The 24,539-nt window shown below is 40.7% G+C and overlaps 1 long non-coding RNA gene across 1 annotated transcript; it reads right to left on the bottom strand.

Moving 5' to 3' along the window:
- Nucleotides 1-14,076: 14,076 nt before the first annotated feature.
- On the bottom strand, nucleotides 14,077-23,769 carry LOC148853078 (uncharacterized). The gene is made up of 2 exons (XR_016098737.1): nucleotides 23,203-23,769; nucleotides 14,077-14,466 (listed from the first exon to the last, which is right to left on the bottom strand). It is a non-coding gene; the product is annotated as an uncharacterized LOC148853078 (long non-coding RNA).
- Nucleotides 23,770-24,539: the final 770 nt, after the last annotated feature.

Below are 24,539 nucleotides of genomic sequence, written 5' to 3'. Positions count from 1 at the left end.
GGTTTCAAAGAAGCGATTTGAGGCCTATGGAGACCCCTTTAGTGGGATTCAGCAGAGAGGAAGTCCGCCCCCTTGGGAAAATAACAGTACTTGTAGAGATCGGCACATGGCCTTGTGTGGTGAGATTCGAACACAACTTCCTGGTGGTAGCGACCCCCTCTCCCTACAATGCCATAATAGGTCGACCGATCACCCATGTCCTACGGGTGGTGGTCTCCACTTACCACTTGGCTATGAAGTTCCCAACAGGTTTTGGTGTGGGAGTAGCGCAGGGCGACCAACTCGAGTTCCGCAAGTGCTATGTTGCCGCCCTAAAGGGGAAAACCAAAGTGGCCGATGACCTCGAACTGGAACGACCCATGGAGCAAGGCGAAGAGCGAGCCACACCCACGAAAGAAACAGTCGCGGTCCCGACCTCAACAGCAGACCCAGCTAGAACGCTTCAAATTGGTGCTTCCATCCAGGAGCACCTACGATCCGAACTAGTAAGTTTTTTACTTCAAATTTTAGATATTTTTGCATGGTCCGTGATATAAATGCCCGATATAGACCCCAAAATCATAACTCACCAACTGAACATTGATCCTGTAGTTAGGCCCATTAGATAGAAGAAACACAACCTAGCCCAGAACGGTGGAAAGTAGTCGACGAGGAAGTTGAGAAGCTCCACGCAGCGGACTTCATAAGAGAAGTCCACTACCCGAGCCGGGTAGCCAACCCCGTCCTGGTAAAGAAGGCCAACGGCAAGTGGCGCATGTGCGTCGACTACACCGACCTAAATTGGGCTTGCCCGAAAGACTGCTTCCCACTCTCCAGAATCGACCCTTTGGTGGACGCAACCTCAGGGCATGAGTTGCTAAGTTTCTTGGATGCCTATTTGGGCTATAACCAAATCAAGATGGACCCGGCGAACGAAAAAAAAATTGCCTTTATCACGGAGTTCGGCCTATACTGTTACAAGGTTATGCCCTTTAGGTTAAAAAACGCAGGGGCAACCTTTTAAAGGCTTGTAAATAAATTGTTTGCACCGTTAATCGGCATAAAAGTAGAATGCTATGTAGACGACATGGTCGTCAAAACTCAATTCTCACATGAATTAATAAAAAACTTGCATTCTATTTTTGAAAATTTGCATGAGTTTAACAAGAGATTAAATCCGAACAAGTGTGTGTTTGGTGTGACCTCAGGTAAATTCCTAGGATACATCATTAACCGGCGTGGCATTGAAGCCAACCCGGATAAAATTAAGGCCATTTTAGACATGAGACCACCCCGAAAGTTGAAGGAGGTTCAGAGGTTGAATGGCCACATAGCCGCCCTGAGCCACTTCATGTCTAAATCGGCAGGCCGCTGCCTACCATTCTTTAAGGCAATCAAGAGCAGAGGGTTCGAGTGGACCCGAGGCTATCAGCTCGTGTTTGACGAGCTCAAGAATTACCTCACTAGTGTGTCGATCTTAACCCAGCCCGAGGAGGGCGACGTTTTGGAACTGTACCTCTCGGCGAGCGACGAAGTGGTCAGTTTGGTACTAATAAAGGAAGTAGATCGGGTCCAATGACCCATCTATTATGTTAGTAAAGTATTGCAGGGAGCATAAATGAGATACCCGGAGATGGAGAAGCTAGCATACGCATTGATAATTGCAGTTCGGAAGCTCCGCCCGTACTTCCAAGCTCATACTGTTATCATCCTTACCAACAAACCTCTGAGGCAAGTCTTGCTTAAGCCTGAGGTCTCTGGTCGGTTGACGAAGTGGGCCATTCAGGTCAGCAAGTACGACCTCCAATACAAGCCGCGAACTTCCATTAAGGCCCAAGCCTTAGCAGATTTCATAGCTGAATGCACATTCAGCTCTGAAGTTCCCAATCCAGTTGAGCGCGAGGCTCCCACCTCGGGTGAGCCCGAAGCTCCCGGATTGGTCGAGTCCAAACCCCGTGAAGTAGTAGCTAGTGTGGCACCTCTCCTAGCTCGACCAACCGCGAGCTGGGATGAGGAGCCCTGGATCCTTCATGTAGATGGCTCCTCAAACCAACAGGGCAGCGGTGCTAGAATAGTTATGCACGGCCCGAGCGGCATAAAATTGGAGTACGTGCTACGCTTCGAGTTCAAGGCATCTAACAATGAAGTAGAATACGAGGCATTGATAGTTGGACTAGCTCTAACCAGAGAAGTAAAAGCCAAGCACATCATTATCTGCAGTGACTCCCAGCTTGTGGTCAACCAGGTCACCGGTGAGTATGAAGCTCACGAGTCAACCATGATCGCCTACTTAGCCAAAGTCAAAAAGGCCCTACTCAACTTCCAGTCACACTTTATTAGACAAATCCCTAGGTCAAAGAACACTAAGGCCGACGCCCTGTCCAAGTTATCCAGCACCAGCGACATCACCATGAGAACTGTATACATAGAGGACCTATCTCAGCCTAGCATTCTCAGGGGGGCAGAGGAGGTCGCTCCCGTCGTTCAAGCAGAGCCGAGCTGGATTGATCCACTCGCGAGCTTCTTACTACATAGGACCCTTCCTGCAGACCACAATGTAGCCAGAAGGGTGCAGCGCCAGGCAACCAAATATGTCATGATAGACGAACAACTATATCAGAGATCTTACACACTCCCCTACTTGCGCTGCTTGTGACCTACCAAAGCCAAGCTCATACTCCGCAATATCCATGAGGGTCTGTGCGGTGGGCACTTGGGGGGCAGAGCCCTCGCCCAAAAGGCACTTCGACAAGGGTACTATTGGCCAACAATGAAGGCAGACACTATTGAGCTCGTTAGAAAATGTGACAAATGCCAGAGACATGCCAATATTCACCACCAACCCGCTGCCGACCTCAGGTATCTCACTAGCCTATGGCCCTTTGCGCAGTGGGGCATCGATCTACTTGGGCCATTCCCGCCAGCAACGGGTGGAAGAAAGTTCTTAGTAGTGGCGGTGGACTATTTTACCAAGTGGGTAGAAGTCGAGCCCCTCGTGATGATCACAGCCCGAAATGTCCAAAACTTCTTTTGGAAGAACATCGTATGCTGCTTTGGACTACCTCGGGTATTGATTTCTGACAATGGCAAATAGTTCGAGGACATCAAATTTCAAGATTGGTGCCGAGACATGGGGATCCAATAGAACTTTAATTCGGTTGCGCACCCTCAAGCAAATGGTCAGTTAGAAGTAACGAACAGAGCCATCTTCCGCGGACTAAAGGCACGGATGGACCAAGCTAAAGGATTGTGGGCAGATGAGCTACCCAATGTCCTGTGGGCCTACCAAACCATGGAGAAGACCGCACGGGAGAAACACCCTTCAATCACACCTACGGCACCGAAGCAGTGATCCCCGCAGAGATCAAAGTACCTACACTACGACTAGAAGAATACAGTGATCATACAAACGAAGATGAGCTACGTACCAACCTCAATCTACTCGACGAAGTAAAGGACCTCGCGTACATTAGGACCGTAGCCTACCAGTAGAGAGTAGCTCGGTACTATAACGCCAGGGTCAAGAAGCGAAACCTCCACGTTAGCGACCTGGTCCTTCGTAAAGTTATGGTACCTTAGCCCGGTGCTGGCAAGCTCGGGTCCAACTGGGAAGGTCCTTACCGAGTGAAACGAGTGATCGGGGAAGGAACATACAAACTTGAGACCCTTGAAGGGAAACAAATACCTCGAGCATGGAATATTATCAACCTAAGACAATATTATTTGTAAGAATCAAGTAGGCCACGAGCCACTCCCCAAGCCTAAGGGCCAGAATACCGAGCTAACATGACATCGGCACATAAGACCCAGCCGCCACTTCGGCTTGGGTGAAATCTAGGAGCAGACTACGGGTCCCTTCTTAAGCCTAAGGGCCACAAGAAAACCCCAGCTGCCACTTTGGCATAGCAAACTGACAAAAACCTAGTTATCTCTAACCCTTAAGGGAAAGACAGCTCGGTTATGAACGCTACGGTGTCTATAACCTTGCTGCTCTTATTCAGCTCGGTAACCCAATAGCCCGGGGTAACCAGCGCTACCCAAAGTAACACAACTTTCACTCAGTCACCCTTACCGCCAACTTTGTGGCTTGATAGCTCGAGTAACTCATACATTAAATTGACCAGCTTGGATTCCGCTCACACTTAGAAGTATTTTTGCACTCAGAGATACTCGAAAGAAACTACGTTTCATTAAAAAGAGAGTTCAGGTACAAGAGTTTTTACCCAAGCTCAAAGGCTTAGGATGGTACATTCATAGTTTAGAAAGGGAAAAAATTAAGCTACAAACATAAGGAGCAAACTACTTCGGGGACTCGCCGCCTCTATTAGGGAACCCCTCGGGGACAGTGTCTGGACCGACGTCCTCTGCTCCATCTTCGGGACCTTAATCATCAGAATTAGGGTCGTCTTTTGATCGATGCACGATGTCGTTAGTGATCTGCGAAGTAGTGATGGCGCTTGTGTCTAGCTTGGGGTAGAAGTGCCTAATCAGCCACCGACTAAGCTTGAAGCCCTTATGGTGGGCCTCCGTTATCACATCGTCGAATCTCGAAGACTTGACGTAGTCAATGACGGCTTGGGTCTTGGCCTCCTTAAGAGCAACTTTGAAGATTGCAATCTTCTCCCTTATGTCCTCCTAGAGGTACCTCACTTCATGCTCCTGCTTCGCCTTCGCTTCCTTGAGGCCTTGCACCTTGAGCTTCAAGGCATCCCGCTCAGCCTTGAGGCTGCTCACCTCGAGCCCTAAGGCCTCCTAACCAACCTTAAGGCCGTTCACCTCGGCCCTCAACTTGTCCTTGTCTCAGGCCAACTCCCCCTTCTCTGCCATTAACACCTCGATGAAGCTCTTTTGAGCCAAGGCATCACTCTCTAGGCAGTGAACCTGACAATGAGCTGCCCTCAACTCAGTTTAGGCTACGCGAGACGAATCCTCAGCCTCCAGAGCCTGCCTCAGATGCCGATCTAATTGGAGGGTCAAGGTGTGAATGGCGATGTTCACCTGCAAAAGAGAAATCGGTCAAAAAAAGAGAGAGAGAGAAGGAAAAAGAGAAAAAGAAGAGAAACTCACCACCATAGTATGAGTGGCAGCTCGGGCGCCGAGCTGACCAGGAGTGAGTTCGGCCCACTCGCTAACCTCCCCCGGGTATGTAGCAAGCGTACTCTTCTTCAAGCTGCACTTGGGGTTCAAGACAGATTGGCTCCCCTGACCCTCCGAGCTGGAAGCCGTCATCTCCACATTGTGAGTGGAGCTCTAGGAGGTCTCGGCGGCATCTTTAGTAGGATGAGCCCCGATAGTAGCGGCTTTAGCCTCAGTGACGCTTTCCCTGGTAAGTTGGGTAGGCTTAGCAACGGGCTCCGCCGTCACCTTGGGCCCCTTGGGCACAACCCCCTCTTCCAAGTCTATGACGGGCACAGCTACCACCTCGGGCCCCGAGGCAGAGGACCATGGAAGTCGAGGCTCGGCTGGAACTAGCGGGGACCCAATGCGCGCCTTCTTTACCACGCGTTTCTTCCTCTTCATCTGGTGGAAGAGTCTCTGGTTGTCTATCTTTTCTGCCTCCATAGGACCTGCGGTGAAATACAACATCAGTAACTCAAAGGAATTATATGAGCAAAAAAGCCGAAGTGGGAAAAACCTAGCCGGACTCAAGCTCGCTCAGACGAGCTTCTCCTCATAGGTGAAGTCTTTATAATGCAACCCGATCTTAGCCAGTGACTGGAGCTCCTTCTTGGTCTTCCCATCCAGGATGACACTAGGGTCTTGAATGGCTATCCTCCAATTGGTGGGGAAGGGCCACCCCGTGCTACTCCAGACTACAAAGTAGTCCCGCTTCCAAGCTGGGACTTTGCTCGAGAGCTTGTGCATGAGTTTAAAACTCGGGTGGGGGGACAGGTAGTAAGACCACCTATGCCCGGGGAGAGCACCCAAAATGCTCTTCTTTATAGCCAAGATCGTACTAAGAACATCTAAATCTATAGAAAGGGAATGATCAAAACAAAGAGAAATGGACCCCACCACATTCCGTACGGTGTTCAGGTGGAGTTGGTCCAAGGTAATGTTAAAGTGTACCAACACCTCAACGATTAAAGGGTGAAGTGGAAGTCTGAGTCCGACTATCAGTTGCTCCCTGAAGATCACGATCTCGTTGGGACCGTGCTCCCATGGGAAGTTGCTGGTGGGAAGACTATATGAGTACTCGCTAGGGAGGCAAAACCTCTGTATGAGGTCCTGAAGCCTCTCCGAGGTCATTATGGAAGGCCCAAACTGATCTGGTTCCCAACCTTGGTGGGAGGTAGATGCCAGATGACCCGAAGCCACCCGTACTTTGGATGGCTGGGTAGCAGAGGGAACATCCCGAGCTGAGGTACCTACCTTAGGCTCGTCGATGAGACCAGACTAACAGAAAGAAGTGAACTAGAAGGGAAAAGGAAGCTCGGGAGGACTTACCAAAGACGCAATTGGACTGGAAGAACAGAACGAACTAGAGGACCCGAGCTAAGAAACCCCTAGCGTGAGCTCAAACGCTAACGATGAAGGCTTTGTGGTGGAGAAAATGGCCAAGGGACCCCCTATTTATAGCCGCAACCGCGGATTCTTCAAGGAAAAAATGATTTAGCACGTTTTTGACGTCCACGAAGTCCAAGTCGTGTGAAGTCCGCGCGTAACCCGAACGCGACCTGAATCTTTTTTCGTTCAAGCCAAGAGCTAGAGCGATACAGTTGGATGGAACGCGCGACAACGCAGTGCACCGACACCAAATCCTCCTGGCGCGTCATGACCTCCCCGCGTTGGGTCACCGCCGCCAGCGCAGGGAGTGGGGGGCAATTGATGGAGGGTGATTTGGCCCGACCTCGTAGCTTAGGTACATGTAGGCGTGACTTAGCTCAAACATTGACTCAGCATGACAACACAACGGACAAGAGCACAGCTCGGTGGGGAAGTCCCACCAGTTCAGCATGGCAACTCGGCAGGTAAACTACTCGCCAAAAGCCACCTCGCCCGCACCTCCTCACCGAGGTCAAGGGACTTTGGGGGGTCCCGAGTTCGGGGCACCCTGACCCCTTTTGAGACCCGAGCTCCTCCCAATGGACCTCGGGCCACTCCCAAGCAAGAACGCACTGATTCTTCTTTGGACGCCCCGAGGCACAAAGACCTCGGGTCGGCTAGCTCGGCATAACCGGCTGCAGGCAGCCCATCACTTAAGGGACGGCCCAGCTTAGGGCAATTCGCAAGAGAACAGCTCGGTATACCATAGGAGGGCTTCCTACTCAACCGTCGTACCTGACAAACCTGCGAATTGCAGGCATGTCCCCTCGCCGCGCCTGCCACCTTTAGGAAAGCATCCCACACCTAACAGACACGTACTTTACACGACGGCCCTGCACGTGCCACCTCAGCCTTGCCTATAGTGGCTATGGCAGACTGACATTGGTAGTTATACCTGCCCTGTCAGAAGTCAAAGGGTCGCGAGCAACGGAATTCAGCTATAAGGAACTTACCCTCAAGCAACAAGGTATGTGAAAATCACTAGTGCAACCTACACTCTTAGCCTTCGTTCTCTCTTTGCTTCCTGTACGCAATACTAACTTAAGCATCGGAGCATTCCCGTCGGGAAACCCCCTGGGAGTTCTTCCTCCTTCCTCTCGTTTCAGGTACATATCAGGAGCCACGCGAGCGCCAGCTAGGAGTGACCGGATTGTGCTACATCACTTGGTGATGTTCTTTGTAAGTGGGAAATTAAAATTCGTGATTCCTACAAAACTAGGTGCATTGAACACTGTTTCATCATCATCATCTTTCAAAGTTGATGAGAGCTTGCAGAGTCGGTGGTTGGCGATGGGAAGACAAGTCTTCAAAAAGGCAATTATGGTGACCATTGAGACTCACATGCTTCTTCTCAGCTATTGAAGAGAGAGGCTCCACTTTGCAAAAGTGACAGAAGAAATGAACAATGTTGTGTCTGTAGAGAAGATTGTCCACTTAATGTGTATGCTAGCCCACATGGCTAAAAATGTGTATGTAAAATAGGGGCTAAAATTATCATCTATGCTAAAATAAGCACTTATAGGGAAAGTGTCTCACCAAACATCCCCACCTCAATAAATACTTAAAATACCCAATAAGTGGTTTGGAAAATGGGTCGCCAAATAACATTAAGTGGTTCTCCAAATAAATACTTAGAATAACAAGCAACAAGTGCTTACTTCTCAAACCACTTAATCACCAAACATAGCCTTAGAGCCATGCTTTCACAACAATCACAATAGAGTTTGGAACGATCTTCAAAGTAAAATTCAAAACAAATTAAAATGTGGAGAACTCATTTCCAAGAAAGTGGATACTAAAAACAAATTAAACCTGAATTAGTGGCGTAGTACGGAAACAAAACACATTGCTTCAAAGAAAAGAGCAGAAGTCGAACTACCAAGAAGAAGAATTCTTCACTGAAAAATTAAGAAAAAATTCAATATCAAAAACTATCTTAGCCTTCCCCTAGCTACTCTTTATATAGTCATACACCCTTATGGCTCCTACGGGAAAGCTTCCTAATCTATGAAAACACTCCATAATAAAATCCTACTAAAGTCTTCAAAAATAAAGTCCTAATTAAGTAAAAATTTGGAAATCATGGTCTAATACTAATTTGGTAATTATGAACTAGAATATAAGCACTAGCTCGGTAAATTCAAACTAAGACAGAAATTCTGCGTTGTCGCTATCTTGGTAAATTTGAATTAAGATGGAAGTTACGTGCTGATGCTATCTTGGTAAATTTTAACTAAGATGGAAATTTTGTGCTGGGGCTAATTTGATAAATTCGAATCATAATAGAAGTTATGTGTTGGCGCTAACTTGGTAATTAATTATTCGGTTGGATTAATGATATCATCCAAGCTTCTTATGAGTCTTGGAGTGGTGCCAACTTGTATAGAACTTATTGGCCTTCTCTTATACTGCATTATCCTCCATGGGTTGGGGAGAATCCGCCATTGGATTCAAATCATCATCTAACTGATCACCAACATATGGTACCAAGTGTTTGACATTGAAAACATCATGGGTATGTATATGGCTGGGTAACTTTATTCCATAAGCATTCTCATTGATGACTTCAACTATCTCATATGGTCCAACCTTCCTTGGTTCCAGCTTTCCACATTGCCCAATTGATAGGCCTTATTCTATTAAAATGGCCCAAACATAGTCCCCCGCATCAAATACTACTTTCCTCCTATATGTACTAAGATGGGTCTTCAAAAACCAACTTTGTAAATGTTTACTTAGTTGGTCTAAATTACATACTACGTCATTCTCCCTGGTTGGAAAGAATCTAACCTTGAATTCAGGTTTCCATTTAAGAGGCTGTCAACATATGTTGTTGCATTTGCACCATGCTTCTTTGTTTCTAACCCTTTTATAGATAATTGGTGATGTAAGCCTCCAATACGAATTGAGATTTGTTCATTGTATATCTTAAATTTTAAAGTATATTTCTTATACTTCACTAGACATTAATCTTCTTTTATTAACCCTTTGAACATTGCAAGAGTGCTTGTTAATAAGGATCTTTGTAGACATGCATGTAAACAATGTGATCATAATCCCCAAAATGATAGGTATTATCTCTATCATATTAAAATTCATAATGAATGATGTCATATTCCTCCTTAGTAATTGGTTCTTCATCATAGATTGGAGGTTTGTTCCAATCAACAAATTTCTCTTCAAGAGATATTGTTGAGGATAATGACCACACCTCCTCTAGAACCTCTACACCTTTCAACTCAAACCCCTTATCAGTTAAAGCATATGCAAGACCTATCTCCTTTAAGGCACTTGTGAATTCAATAATGGCAAAAAGGCTAGAACCCTCCTCAGGTTTCGATTTAGATATAATCACTTTGATGGACATAAGGTCAGGATTTTCCCTTTAAGCTCAAGAGAGTAGGTGTTCTTCTGTCCACGGGCGCCCAAGTAGCAAATGGCAAGCATCTATGCATGCAACACCACACGACACATGATCATTATAATTATTACCAATAGAAAAGCTCACTAGACATTGTTGTGTGATTGAAGCATCATTCTTCCTTTTTAGCCATGCAAGCTTGTAGGGGTGAGGGTGTTGATTATTGCTAATAGAAAAGCTCATTAGGCATCGTTGTGTGGTTAAAACCCCATTCTTTCTTTTTAGCCATGCAAGCTTGTAGGGGTGAGGGTGTTGTTATGTTTTTAAGTTTAGCTTGCGAATGGCTACTTCCACTATAACTTTTTTACAACTTCCACTATCAATTACAAGACTTGCAACCTTCCCACCCATAGTACACATGGTGTGGAAAATATTATTTCTTTGCCAATCCAATGATTCATCCCTAGGAGTTAGGAATGATCATTGCATCACCAAAGCCTCTCCCACATCACCATACATCATTTATCCCTTTAAGGTTTCTTCATCATAAGGGTCAAACACAGGTGGGTTGAGTAGTCAAATCATTCCAATTGGGTTTCACTCTCATCTTCTACAAACATTGCCCCTTTTCTTTTATCACCCCCCACAGGTTTAACTGATTTATGGCTTGGTTCACCACACTTGGAACAATTCATTCCAGGTGAACCCACCTAGTTTTGATTAGGCCCACGTCCTTGGTTTTAGTTCAGTCTACGGGACTGCAGCTGAGTAGTTGAACTTAGAAGCGGGTTGGGATTACTATGTGGGGGTGGTTTGGCCACATAAGTTTGGATTTGACCCAATTGGTTAGGCCAGCTGCTTTGCTATTCTATGGTTAGAACATGTTGATGTGTCATAGAAACATCATAGCAGTCAAGTAGGCCTAATATATCCCAGATATTTGGTCTCAACCCACCTATATACCTAGCCACCGATTGGTCTTCAGTTTCAATATACTCATTTTGGGCCACTAATAAATGAAACTTCTTTGTATACTCATCTACTAGATCAATTTCTTGCTTTAGAATTTGCAATTTTTTATAAAGTAAACGAATATAATTATGGGGTGGAAATTCTAACCTCATTTTTGCCTTAAGTTTCTCCAATGTCTTAATATTTTTATTGCCTCTTCTCCATCGCATAACCTTCAATTGATGCCACAATGCTTCTATTCATCCTCTAAACTGAGTGATTATTAAAGACACGATCTTATTTTCCAAAACTTCCTTGAATTTAAGGACTTCTACCAAAAAGGTCCAATCCACGAATTCTTCTAGAGTCATGCCTCCCTGGAATTCCGGGATCTCACCCTTGAAATCTGCTTCCCACCGTCTCTAGTCACCATCCGCAACTATAACCAATATGGTTGCTTGCCTTGATGATGAAAGGAAACGTGTGGAGATACTTGTCTCGGAGTCATTGTCCCCTCGCAACAATTTCAACTCCTAAGCAAGTGCCTCAACTTGTCTTCTCAGCTCTGCTATCTCCCCTTGTGTTTTATTATTGAGTTTCTACTCCATGATGTGAGCTACTTGTTTCTTCTTAGGAACCATAATCCGAAGAAGGATCAAACATGAACTCTGATACCAAGTGTCGTAGTATAGAAATGGAACACATTGAAAAAAGATTCAAAGAAAAGAGAAGTCGAACTACTAGGAAGAAGAATTCTTCATTGAATAATTAAGAGAAAAATCAATATCAAAAACTGTCTTAGCCTTCCCCTAGCTACTCTTTATATGGGCATACACCCTTATGAATCCTACAAGAAAGCTTCCTAATCTATAAAAACACTCCATAATAAAATCATACTAAAACTCTTCGAAAAGAAAGTCCTAATTGAACAAAAATTTGGAAATCATGATTTAATACTAATTTGGTAATTATGAACTAGAATAGAAGTACTAGGTTGGTAAATTCGAACTAAGATAGAAATTTCGTGCTGATGCTATCTTGGTAAATTTGAACCAAGATGGAAATTTTGTGTTGGCGCTAACTTGGTAAATTCTATTCAAAATAGAAGTTTTGTGCTAGCACTAACTTGGTAATTGATTAGTCGGTTGGATTAGTAACATCATCCAAGCTTCTTATGAGTCTTGGAGTGGTCCCAACTTGTATAGAACTTATTGCCTTCTCCTATACTACATCATCCTCCCCGGGTTGGGGAAAATCCGTCCTCAAATTCAAATCATCATTTGATTGATCACCAACATATTGTACGAAGTGTTTAACATTGAAAACATCATGGGTACGTATATGGCTAAGTAGCTTTAGTCTATAAGCATTTTCATTGATGACTTCAACTATCTTGTATAGTCCAACCTTCCTTGGTGCCATCTTTCCACGTTGCCCAACCAGTAGGCATTCTTCTGTTAAAATGCCCCAAACATAGTCTCCTACATCAAATACTACTTTCCTCCTATATGTACTAAGATGGGTCTTCGAAAACCAACTTTGAAAATGTTTACTCAATTGGTTTGAATCCCATACTACATCAATTAGTTAGATCCAAAATGCATTTTAACAATAACCATATACAAATTGGATTTCCTTCCCACTACTCTCTATCCACACTCTACCCACTTTGGGTTACAGCCATACATCATCATCTTGTATTGTGGGATGTGGGCTATAGAATACTATAGGTAGAGAAAGTAGGAAATCTGGGTTCAACCACATATGAGGTGATTATTATGATAAATACTTTATTTTGAATTAAAACCAAAAACTTTTTGAGGATATTGACATCCCTCCCCCCTTAATCCTCAAGCGTGCTAAGAATGCTTAGTGGGGAAATTTTAGAATTTTTATAAAAAACCTCCATCATAGAGAAAAAAATTCTTGGAAACCTATTGTTCGGAAAAGCCCAAAAAGTAAAATAAATTTTGATACTTCTTGCATTAACAATGGGAATTGTTCAATGGAAGCTATTGCTAGGGACCAGCTTGGGAAAGTTACCAATATTAAAGCTCTTTGTCTAGAGCACTCAACAATAAACATGGCTGAAGCTTGGATTGCTTGCATTAACAATGGGAATTGTTAAATGCTAGCAATTTCTATGGACCACCTTAGAAATGTTATCAATGTTAAAGCTTTCTATCTACGACACTCAACAATAAGCATGGTTAGAGCTTGGCACATAACCTGGCCTTAAATTCTAGAGACCACTCATCATCATTGAGATCGCCTCAAGGCTTGTCATCTCTTGTTTGTAGAAAGTGTTGGACCCTCCGTGGAGACTAAAGAACACCATTGAAGACTATGGAGAGTTGAAGAACCACTTCGAGAAGGGCATTACCTATAGATTGTGTATCGCGAGACCAATCAAGTTGCTAACTGGTTAGCCCATGAAACTCATTCGTGTAGAGTAGTTTTTTTATAATCTCAACATCCAGGATCTGCCTTGGACATTGAGTTATATTTGTGCTAGCAATTTCTAGGGATGTGCTACCCCCCGTTTTGTGTAGTCCCTCCTATTTTATTAAAAAAAAAAAAGAAAAAAATAACAAACTATCGTGTAAATGGAACTAACCACCCCCACTTCTTTCATGGATATGTAGTCACATGTCTTAGAAGCTAACCCACTTTTCTATGAGAATACAAGATTCCACCTTTTTCGACGTTGTTTCTTGAAAGAAAAGGATAACACTTGTCTAAGAGAGAAGCTCTCCTGCTTAAGGGCTTTGTTTTAATATATACTAGCAAAGGGTTCCTGTGCTCAACACGGGTAAGAAGACTATCAATTGGTAAATTATTTATGTTTAACTAACCAAATTGTGTCAAATACATTTATAAAAATTATGCATATAATTTATGAACAATATACAAAATATCACCTTCACTCAACAAAAATTGCATGTGTTCATATTCAACACATGGAATCAAGAGGTTCCCCTTAGCCATTAGTTTTATTCTCTCCGTGTTTATTTTGTTGAGTGAAGGTGACATTTTGTTTATTTTTTATAAACTGTATGCATAACTTTTATATTTTATAAAAATATTTTTAACACAATTTGATTAGTTAAACATTGATAATCTACCAATTGACAGTCTTCTCATCCGTATTGAGTATGGGGCACCCTCCACTAGTCTTTTGACTAAAATGTAGGGGGTATTCAACAACGTGATTGATTTCTACCACATCAGCAAAAGCATGAAACAAAGAAAGCAAAACCAACCATGTTATTTATCAAGCTATATAATTTTCAGTCACTTCATCCCATCGTGATGTTCCACTTCTTCCATGAGCCTAATAGTAAAATAACATATTGTTCACCAAGCTATGTAATATTCAGTCATTTTATCCCATCATAATGAGCTAAACAGCAAAACTCCTATCAGCAAAATTAATCTTACAAGGAACCTTCTCTATAGCATTCATGTCACCATGAGAGGTTGGCCTCAGCCATTGTCATATGCCAGAGATTCACTTGACATGATCAAGAACATCCTGACCAAATTATTTCCTAATTCAAATTATTTCCTGCAATTTAGATATCAAAACTTGATAGCTTTGCTGATATGTTAACAAGATGTCCAGTTACCTATCCAACAAAACCAAGACCATGAAAATCCAATGTGGTTTTGGAAAGCTATAGCCCATATGTAAGAAGGTGTTGGTTTTATAGTTTAGTGGAAGTTCATTCCATTATATGATTAGGGATTAGATATTAATTGGATTTTTATTGCTTCTTCAATGGAAAATTTTCTATTTGAGATCCTATTTACAAGAAGTAAGGTGTAAAGTATTGGAATGGTCTTTGTTTATATTTATTTTAAAAGTCAATAGACCATAACTGATATAAAAATAACAACAATAGGATTTAAAAACTGATAAACCATTAGTACGGGTTTTCTCTAAAAATAATGATGAGAACTATTAACCAAATTAATCAGACAAGGTAGTGTCATTTCAGATTCATTCCAAGTTAGGGACTTTTGGAGGGAGAGAAATAAAATAAATTTTTTAATAGAAAGCAAAGAACTAATAGAAAGCTTGTGGTGAAGGATGACCATCCAATGATCATGTTGCAGAATTCAATGCTGAAATCACATGGGAGAAAATTTTGGGATTTCTCCTCTTGGATCAATTGGGTTTTGGACCATGAAAGATTTAATCTTTTGGGTCTAGATTTAATGCATTACCTGATTTTAAAATTCACAATTGCAGAATTTGATATGGTGTTCACACCCAATCCAAATCTTCCTCAAAGCACTGCAACCAGTTGAAGATGGTGAAACCTTGAACTTGTATTCTTAGATTCTTTCTCCAAAAGTTACAGCAGAAAAGGTCCAACCTTTCTGATGATTTTGGGCAAGATTTTTTACCTAAAACCAATCTGGAAGAGTGCTAGAAAGATTGAATAAAGGGGTCGGTCGAATGGGGTTCAAAACCCTAGTCAAAAGCTCTCACAAGGTGAACTGGAATTCAGCTAATAATGAGAGGATAGGATAGCTCCGACCCCTAGGTGTCCCAATCTATTTATAGACTTGTGGAGGGCCGCATGATCCCTCTCCTAATCTAGTTGTAACTCCTAACTTGTTTAGGATAAGATTAGAGAGAGTCCAACACTCTTAAGTCAGCCATTATAGTTGAAATCCATCTAGCTAGTGTAACTATTCAAATCCTAGTCTTACGAGACTTCTCTAGCACATAGTTTGACTGAGACTCTAATGTGAGACTTATAATTATCCATTATCACTCTGATAGTTCTATAAAAATTCTTATCCAATTGGAAAATTATCGTTTGTATGGTGTGGGATCCACGACTCAATGGGAGAGCCAATATGTCACGTGCTTTATTTAAGCTAATGGGGCCAAATACTTAAATTATATTAGCCTCATAGGCTAATTCAACCCATGCTGAAATGGGTTTAAGTAAAAAATGCCCATAAAGTGTCTAAACACTTAAACTACTCGGGACCTTACCATCCTAAAGGCCCATTATATGACAATTAAGTCAATGCAACCCAATTAATCACTTGCAATTAATCTTTCTACTAAAAATACATGACACCATATTAAGGGAAGGATTTTTTTCCTCTTTGTCCTTGTATCATGGTGTCCAACTTCCAACACCACTTGGACTCTTCATTGAGGATTTAGATAATTCTATAAATTTAGGAGTCCAAAGAGGAAATTGTACAAAGTATTCTCTATGTCATGACACAGTAACAGATCTTATCACATTGATCATCATTTGGCATACCATCCTTGAATGCACCAACATACCCAAATATTTGACCCCAAAAGGATCTCACCAATTAGTATATCAAAGAAATACAAGTTTGATACTCAATCTGATATCAATATCAAGTATAGAGATTAGGAGAAACACTAGTTATTCCACCTATCATAAAGTCTAGGAACATGTTGGGTTCAGTCCAATTCAATGTTTCTTATAAATACTTAGGCCACAAGCCAAGCAGCCAAGATCCACTTCTCCACAAACTTGGGTGGTGTGAGAATGACAACCTTGTAAGGATAGACTTCCCCAAGTGTATCCACTGGTGTAAAGATTTAAGCCCATATTAAATTAATTATTTGATCTCATACATAATACTAATATGAACCAAGGGTTATATAGAAAAACAACCCAAATGACACATGAAATGAATGTTCCTTTATTCATAATAAATTATGCAAAATACATCAATTGGAGTTGAGTGCATACACACTGTCTAGCATGTGGTTAATATTTATTTATTGTTATTGTATTAACCAATGGGGAATCCTAATTTTGAAGATATGGTTATATCACTTTCTAGAGGCAACTTTTATACTCTTTAGATTTAGATTTTTAAGATTTTTAGCTTTGGTGCCACTTCAACTAGATTTGCAGATCTTTTTTTCTATTAATAAAAGTTTCACTTTATCATTAAAAAAGCATTGATTTAAGAAGAGTTAGTCAAAAGGGGTTTGACGACAAAAGCATGGAGATGTAGATAGATCCAAGGTCTTAAAGAAATAAATTTAAGTGAAGCAAAAAAACTCTACCATCCAAGTGGTCAACACCAGATTTTTCTTGGTCCCTTCTCTAACCCACTTCTCACACTCTGGATTCCTAATCAAGCCTCACCAACTTCTTTACAATGTGCCAAAACCCTAAGAAACTAGATTTCAAGTCAAATACCCTTAAATCAACCATTAGATCTACAAGATTTTCTTTTAGTGATCACAATTATGCCACATCACCACGCTTGTCCCCCGATCATTTCACCACATGGAAAAAATAGTTGAACATCCAACCACACCAAATTTCGTCCCTAAACTCCTTGATTCGTTGCTCATCCATCAAAGTATCCTCTTCAATGTGTTTGATACTATGACACTTCCCGAGCCTAAAACCCACAATTCATACTTCCCTGATGTGATTAAACCTCCCAACAACCTCACAATTCAAATATGTACCACTCTACCAAATTTTAACTCAAAATCCCTGCCTTTTACCCTTCATTAAGCCAAGTATATTTTTTGGTAAATATCATTGATTAAAGCATACCAGCCATTGATCTTCATCATTCTAGCCTTTTTTGACTAATTAGACCTTACCACTATGTCTAGAAACCCAAAAATCCTGAGCATATCAAATTTCATGACCAAACTCATCCGTTTGACCATTAAACAAGCAAAATTTCATTTTAGGCATTGTCATTAATTGATAAACCATAAGCTAAGAACTTATCTGAACCAAATTTGGCAATCCACATAATTAATAAAAAATCCATCATTTTGGTTAGATCCAGGATGCCCCAAAATGGCTACCCACCAAATTTCATCTCAAAATTCTCCTATTTAACCCTCTATCGAGCTAAGATTCCATTTTGATAAATCTCATTGATTAAAAGCATACCATCCATAGATCTCCAAAATCCAAGCTATATTTGACCAATCAAACCATACCACTATGTTTAGAGACCCAAAAAAACCCTTGTACATCAAATTTCACAGCCTAACTCACCCGTTTAACCGTTAAACTAGGAAGATTTAATTTTGCCAGATTAGATTAAACTGACACATCAGCTATCCCAACCTGGGACCTCAAGAGGGTGGAAGATGAAATTAACCCCTTACTTGACCTTTTAAAACACCTAGACCAAAAAAATTAAAACAAGTAGACTTAAAAATCCCAAAAACCCAAAGATACCCCCACTTAACGTTAGGAAAAGACAAAATAGCATTTATAGGTAAGTCAAATTCATGTTTTTTTGCCATTAGCAGCCCCAAATATTAGACTACAATGCCCGGCACACCCCATCTCTCATTGGACACAAGAAACATGTAGAAATCCATCTTAAATCGAGGTAATATGTTGTAGAAATCCAATCTCTATTGAAACCCAAACTCTATAGTTGGGCAATTTTCATATCCTTTTCCCCCTTTTTCTCTATAAATAAAGACCCAACTCAAGCTTAAGGGGAGAGACCTAAAAGAGCATTTTCCAACCTTGGTAGTGCCCCCACTTACTTGAAATCCCAAAGCATTTGAAGCTCAGACCTCAAATCTGCCTCTCTATCCTCAACTTCAAGATTTGAAACTAAAAACACTCTATCTTGTCCAATATCTCATTCAAGCTTCATTTTAACTTTTTCTAGCTACTGAAAAACTCCCATCAAGGTTGCACATGACAGGTAAGTCTTTCATTCTACTATTTAAACTTGAATTCATAATCTATGTTTTTTTGTTCAGTTTTGGGTTGCTTAAAGTCCTAAAACCATAGGGAATTTGCATTCTCAATTTCCTCCAGATTGAGAAAAAGAGGTAGAGAGGCGAGGGTCTTAGGTAAATTAGTATCTAAACCTGACAACATCACCTGAAATCAATTTTGGGAAAATTTGTTAATGTTTCACTAGATTGCAGGAATTCTTATCAATCATTTTTACTAATTTTTATTAGAATTTGAGTCTAAACCATTCCCGCATTGAATTGCTATAGCAGTTTGGAGAAAGGGATGCCTAACAACTTCCCTTTCCCAATCCTTGGAACCCAAAAGCTCTTAGTTAAATGCCTTTCCTAGTAGAGAGTAGACTCACTATCAAGGTAATAAAATTAAACTTTCGAATGTGAAAATGAGGGCCCATTTTCACTAAAAATAGGTGGTGACTCCTTTTGTTTGAGTCAGCCATGAGCTTCCCGGAGCTTACAGTTGGTGACTCTACTAGGGAATACAATTTGGACCTTGACTATGAGTTGTTTAGGCCTAGTTTCGCACTTAAGCATTGCAAACAGTTAAGGTTAGAACTTAGAAAGTTAAAGTTACCAGTTCTGTGATTTGAACTAGAAGTACCCTAGAGAGAATTAGCACGATAAACCTTCCTAGCTATCCAAATTGCACCTTCCTAGAGCCCCATTGTAGCCTAGAAGTCTAAATCACACCTTCTTAGAGCCCTATTATAGTTCAAATGTCCAAAGTGCACCTTCTTAGATCCCATCGTAACCCAGAAGTTCAAATTGCACTTTCTTAGATCCCCATTGCAGCCCAAAAATCCAAATCACACCATTTTAGAGCCCCATCACAACTAAGATGTCCAAGATCACACCCTAGAATATTTCAATCGTGGATTAGAAGTCCATGGGTGGAGGTTTGAAGGCTAGCAACCTTGTTAGAACCTTTAAGTTTAGAACTCCCCTAACAACATCATGCATTGCACCTAAAATACCCATACTTAAAATCCTTATATAGGAGTAGGATAGAAGAACCTTAATGTAACTAGGACTAGAACATTAAGAGTGTTGCACCATGTGGTTGCCATCCTTAGAAGTAGGACCAAAATAAACCTTAAATCCCTTCAAGAAAAGAAAGAAGTTTAACTTAAAAGCATTGAAATACTTTTTAATCTATCAAAACTTACACTTAAGCTCAAATTCAAGTGATAATGATAATGACAATTCAATCAAATTTCATATCAAAATCCAGTACACAACCTTTATCTAAATCAAAATCCAATAAATTTTTAAAATCTAAAACTCTCTTTCAAAAGGCCATTTTTATATTTCATTCTATTTAATTTGCCTTAAGGCAAAGTAGATGCATGACTCTATGAGTCCAGCTCTTAAGAAGTAGCATCAAAAGGCCAATTTTGACCCCTTTTTATACTTCATCATGTGTCCATCTTAGGAATGGCAACGGGGTAGGTTTGGGGCGGGGATCATATTCTTCGTCCCCAACCCCGATTATAAAAGTAACCCCTGTCCCCATCCCTTATCCCAGCTAGGGATAAAATTTTTCCTCCATCCCCAATCCCCGAGGGGATGGATTCCCCGCGGGGACTCGAATCCCCGAAATTATTTTAGATAACAATATTTTTTTGAAAAAAATAAATAAAAATTTTAAATTATAAATATTTTTTTAAATATGTTTTGATATATATTATATAATATAGATAATATAAAAATATATATTTAATATATATAATATAAATAATATATATACATAATCAGCGTCACCCCTGGCCCCAACCCCGATCGAGGATTCCTACTAATCCTCGTCCCTATCCCTGCCTCATCAAAACAATCCCCATCCCCGCCCCCATTGGGTCGGGGAAGTCGAGTCCCCACCGGTGATGGAGAAAATTGCCATCTCCAAACCTTGAGAGGTAAAAAGGCCATCATCTTGACCCTCTTTCTTACCTAGAGTATTTAGTAGGTACACATATGGCAAGGGTCTAACCCTCCCTTGAACGATATCAAAAGATGATTTGCTTCTAAATCCTGGAGTGTTTAGTAGGTATGCATATGGTAAAGGGTCTAACCCCCCCTATTTAACTAATACCAAAAGATACTCCACTCCTTTACTTGTTGTAACATCAGAAAACCATTGTGGTCTCAAAATCCAGGAGTATTCAATGAGTACACATATGACTAAGGAACTAATCATCCTTTAACTGGTATTAAAAGATACTTCCATCTGCTTCATTGAAATGCGTGTATTTTTCTAATGACACCTCTTCTAGTCATGTTTACTATTTGGTTGGGCCCTAATTGTTTAAAATAAACCGAGAGTGTTACAATATTGGCTAACTCTCTTCTTTATTGATAGCAAATGGACCAAGCCTTCTTTGAATATTCAAGATGTTGTGCACTTCTTTGTAACTGGAATTGTGAAAAGGCATATGGCATCAGAGCCTTAGGAGGGTCATCTCAACGAGAGATGTTATGAACCTGTCATTGGTGCGGTTGGAGTGGCATTCGGTAAAGGCAGCCTTTGAGTTCTAGCATCGAAAAAATATGGTCTTCTCTTTTGGGAAAATTGAGATGTGCCCAACATTAAAAGAGGTGGCTTATCTTTTGAGAATGCCCATTGACGATGAGATTGCCTTTCCAATTTCCAAGCAAGGATACAAAGCTAGCCTCTGTCAATTCATAGTATGTAAGAAGCCCTAGATACAAATGGAAGATAAAGAATCCATCACAGTCCAATTCCTCCTAAATTGAAGCACCCAAGTCTTTAGTTCATATAAACCAAAAAATGATAGAGAGAGATAGAAAAATGCCCTATTCATGGCCATCATGGGTCATTTTCTCTTCCCACTTGACTAGAAAAGGATCCATGCAAGACTACTGGCAATATTACACCAAGGAAGCATTGTCGATGACCTTAGTCTCCATGATCTTAGGAGAAATATTATGAGGTCTAACCATGTTACAAACATTTAGAGAATGGTCATTCCATGGATCCCTTCAGATCTTGCAATTGTGAGCTTCAAGAAGCTCATGGCCATCTTAAAAAAGATGGAGTTGCCACCCATTTTTCAGATGAAATGGGCCCTTATTTTTATATTTGAAAATTTGATTTTATTGCCTTGACGATGACTCCATTCTCCATGGAAAAAGGCACACAAGCAAGAGATTTTGGGTCCCAAGGATTGGGAAAGGAAAGGTGTTAGGCACCCCTCTCTCCAAGTTGTTGTAGCAGTTCTCAATACGAGAGTTATTTAGGCTCAATTTCTAGTAAAATAACTAATGAAAAAGATTGCTCAGAACTCTTGAAATCTGGTGTGAGCGTCAGAAAACCGGCTAACTTGCCACTTGAGCTAGAAATGGAGGTGATGGGACCTCTGAAAATAGTATCAAGAGATTTGTTTTTTATTTGTAGTGACTCCAAAATCTAGGCACTAATTACACTAGTCCAGGTAAGACTCGGATGGGAGAGGGAAGGGATTAGGCACCCCTCTCCCGGGTCCAAAGGTGGGGCCTACATGGTATTCCATAACAAGTATGATCACAGATATGCAAATAAACAATTACTTAACTGACTAAGGGAACAATGGAACAAATAAAGAACAAAACATTACAAAGAGAATTTCCCTAATTTATTTTTGTTGTATTTTGTATTATTTATTTATTTTATTTTATGTTTCCTTTCTATTTTTATTTTTTGTTTTTATTACAAAGAGAACAAAACTTCATATTTTTTTGCTTTTTTCACATTTTTTGGGATCTTTTATATATACATATATTTTTTTTTTACTTTTTATTTTTATGTTTTTTATTTTTTTTCATTTTATTTTTTTTGTTACTGTTTCTATTTCAGTAATTTGTCCCTCCCCACTATGTTACCTAAATGAGTCCTACTTTGCACTTCTCCACCTGGCCTAATTTATTTATTTTGGTATTTTTTATTCTATTATTAATTTTTTTTTAATTGTTTTAGTTGGTTTTTCTAGACTAGTCTTCCCCTCATTTTGAATCCGCAAGTGGTAAGGTCATCTTTAATCTGCTATCCACTTCTATTCTCCACCTTCCTCCCTTTTTTATCTTTATTTTTATCATTTTTTTGTCATTTAGTTTTATTACTGGTTGATGTAAGAAGCTCCATGATAGCAAATGTCTGCTATAGCCTCCTTAGTTCAACAAAATGATTAACTGGTTCCAAAATCCTTCCCCTTAATATTGTGAAGCTAAAAATCAACAAATAATCCAATTATAACAGATTTAATCGGCTAGAATGAAGAAAAGAACAAGCAACCATAACAATTCATTGTAACGAAATGATTGAAAGAAAAGCTATCAAACAGAATTGATCCTTCAATGAGAGAAAAAGAAGATATAAGGAAACCAGTAGTATTATTATCTGCAATATATTCAGATAGAAAATCCTAACAGTGGCAAATCTTGGTAGGTTCCAAAGACTGTAAAGAAGCCCTTTCAGTAAAAGCTTCATTACCGGCTTCGAAAAGCATCCAGATGCATATTGCTTTGTAGCCAAATGATTAAAGAAAAGAAAAGGAAAGGAAAACAAGGGAAGAGAGAAAGAGAAAATGTATAGCAACAGTATTACCAGATCTGATTTTGGCCTGAACATAGTTGGCAAGGCAAAGGAACTTTGGCTAGGATTACGATCTGAAATTTACAACTACAACTGGAAGTGTGCGTCTAAGTCGACAGTTTCACCAGAAGAAGAGAAGAAGACGACTTCAAACAATCACAATTAATACTATTTTGCATGAACTGAAAAGAGGAATCCAATGACAATGGCTAGTGTTGATCCCGTTTGATCAGTAGGGAAGATGAGGACAGGGGTGTGGCAAGTGATTGGGGATTGGTTCTGTGGTCAGTGGGGTGATACGAACGAAGAATGAAGAGGGATGAGAGAATAGAGGGAAGTTAGGGATAGAGAAGGGTGATTTCCTTTGTCACTGTTCTACCTTCTTCTAGAGGAAGAAGATGGTGAATAATCCCTTCTCCCCATAGTGACCTTTTCGGATTTCAAAAAAAATAAAAGAAGAAGATGATGATGATGAGAGAAGGGGAAGAAATCGGACTGAGAGGGGGTGTCATCACTACCTCTGCTTTTCGATTCAAACGAGGAAGAAGAAGAACCATCCCATTCTTCGAATTCTTCTTATTAGGGCGAATCATTGTTCTGGTTAAATTTATGATGAGCATTAGGGGTATTTTCGTAATTTTGGAGAAGTATAAAGGTAATTTTGTACTTTGGGTTACAATCAGTCTAGGGGGTTGGACTGGGGTCCTGGTTCAATGATGGGTGGTTTTGGATCAAAAAGTAGAGGGTTCAGATGGGTCTGACCACAGAAATTGGATTTATGTGAGTAGGCTAGTGAAATTGAGCAAAATGGAATCTTTTTAGATAAAAGCGTAAATGAGGGTATCTTTGGCTAAAATTATACAAGGTAGGGTGGTAGTCTGAGGTGATTAGTGGGGTCAGATTGGCCTAAATGGGCCCAGATTAGGCAGATCTAGAAAGGGTTCAATTTAGTTAATTTGGGGCCTTAAAACAGAATCTTTGTGTGATCAAGGGGAAAACAGGTCTGTTTTGGATGAAGTTTCATAGGGTAGGATTTCTAGAAAGTCTGAGATGATTGGTGGTTGGATTTAGCCAACTGGGTCCAGATTGGGCATATTTGTAATTTGTTCAATTTAGGACCTTGAAATGGAATCTTGGTGCAATTGAAGGGTAGACGAAGGTATTTTGGGTTGAGATTTCACAAGTGGGTATTTGGGGTGTCTGGATATGATGATGAGGTTTGATCTATCTTTAGAGGGCCAAGGTCCTAAGAATTTAGGTCAACGAGATGTTAGGATGGAATCTTTGTTTAATGAACTAGCAAATGGGGAAATATTGATTTAAAACTTCATAGGCAGGTGTTTTGATGC

Source organism: Nelumbo lutea, chromosome 5, assembly GCF_056320005.1.
Source record: "Nelumbo lutea isolate HS-2025 chromosome 5, American lotus-T2T, whole genome shotgun sequence".
Taxonomy (NCBI): Eukaryota; Viridiplantae; Streptophyta; class Magnoliopsida; order Proteales; family Nelumbonaceae; genus Nelumbo; species Nelumbo lutea.
This window is presented reverse-complemented; position numbering and strand designations above follow the sequence as displayed.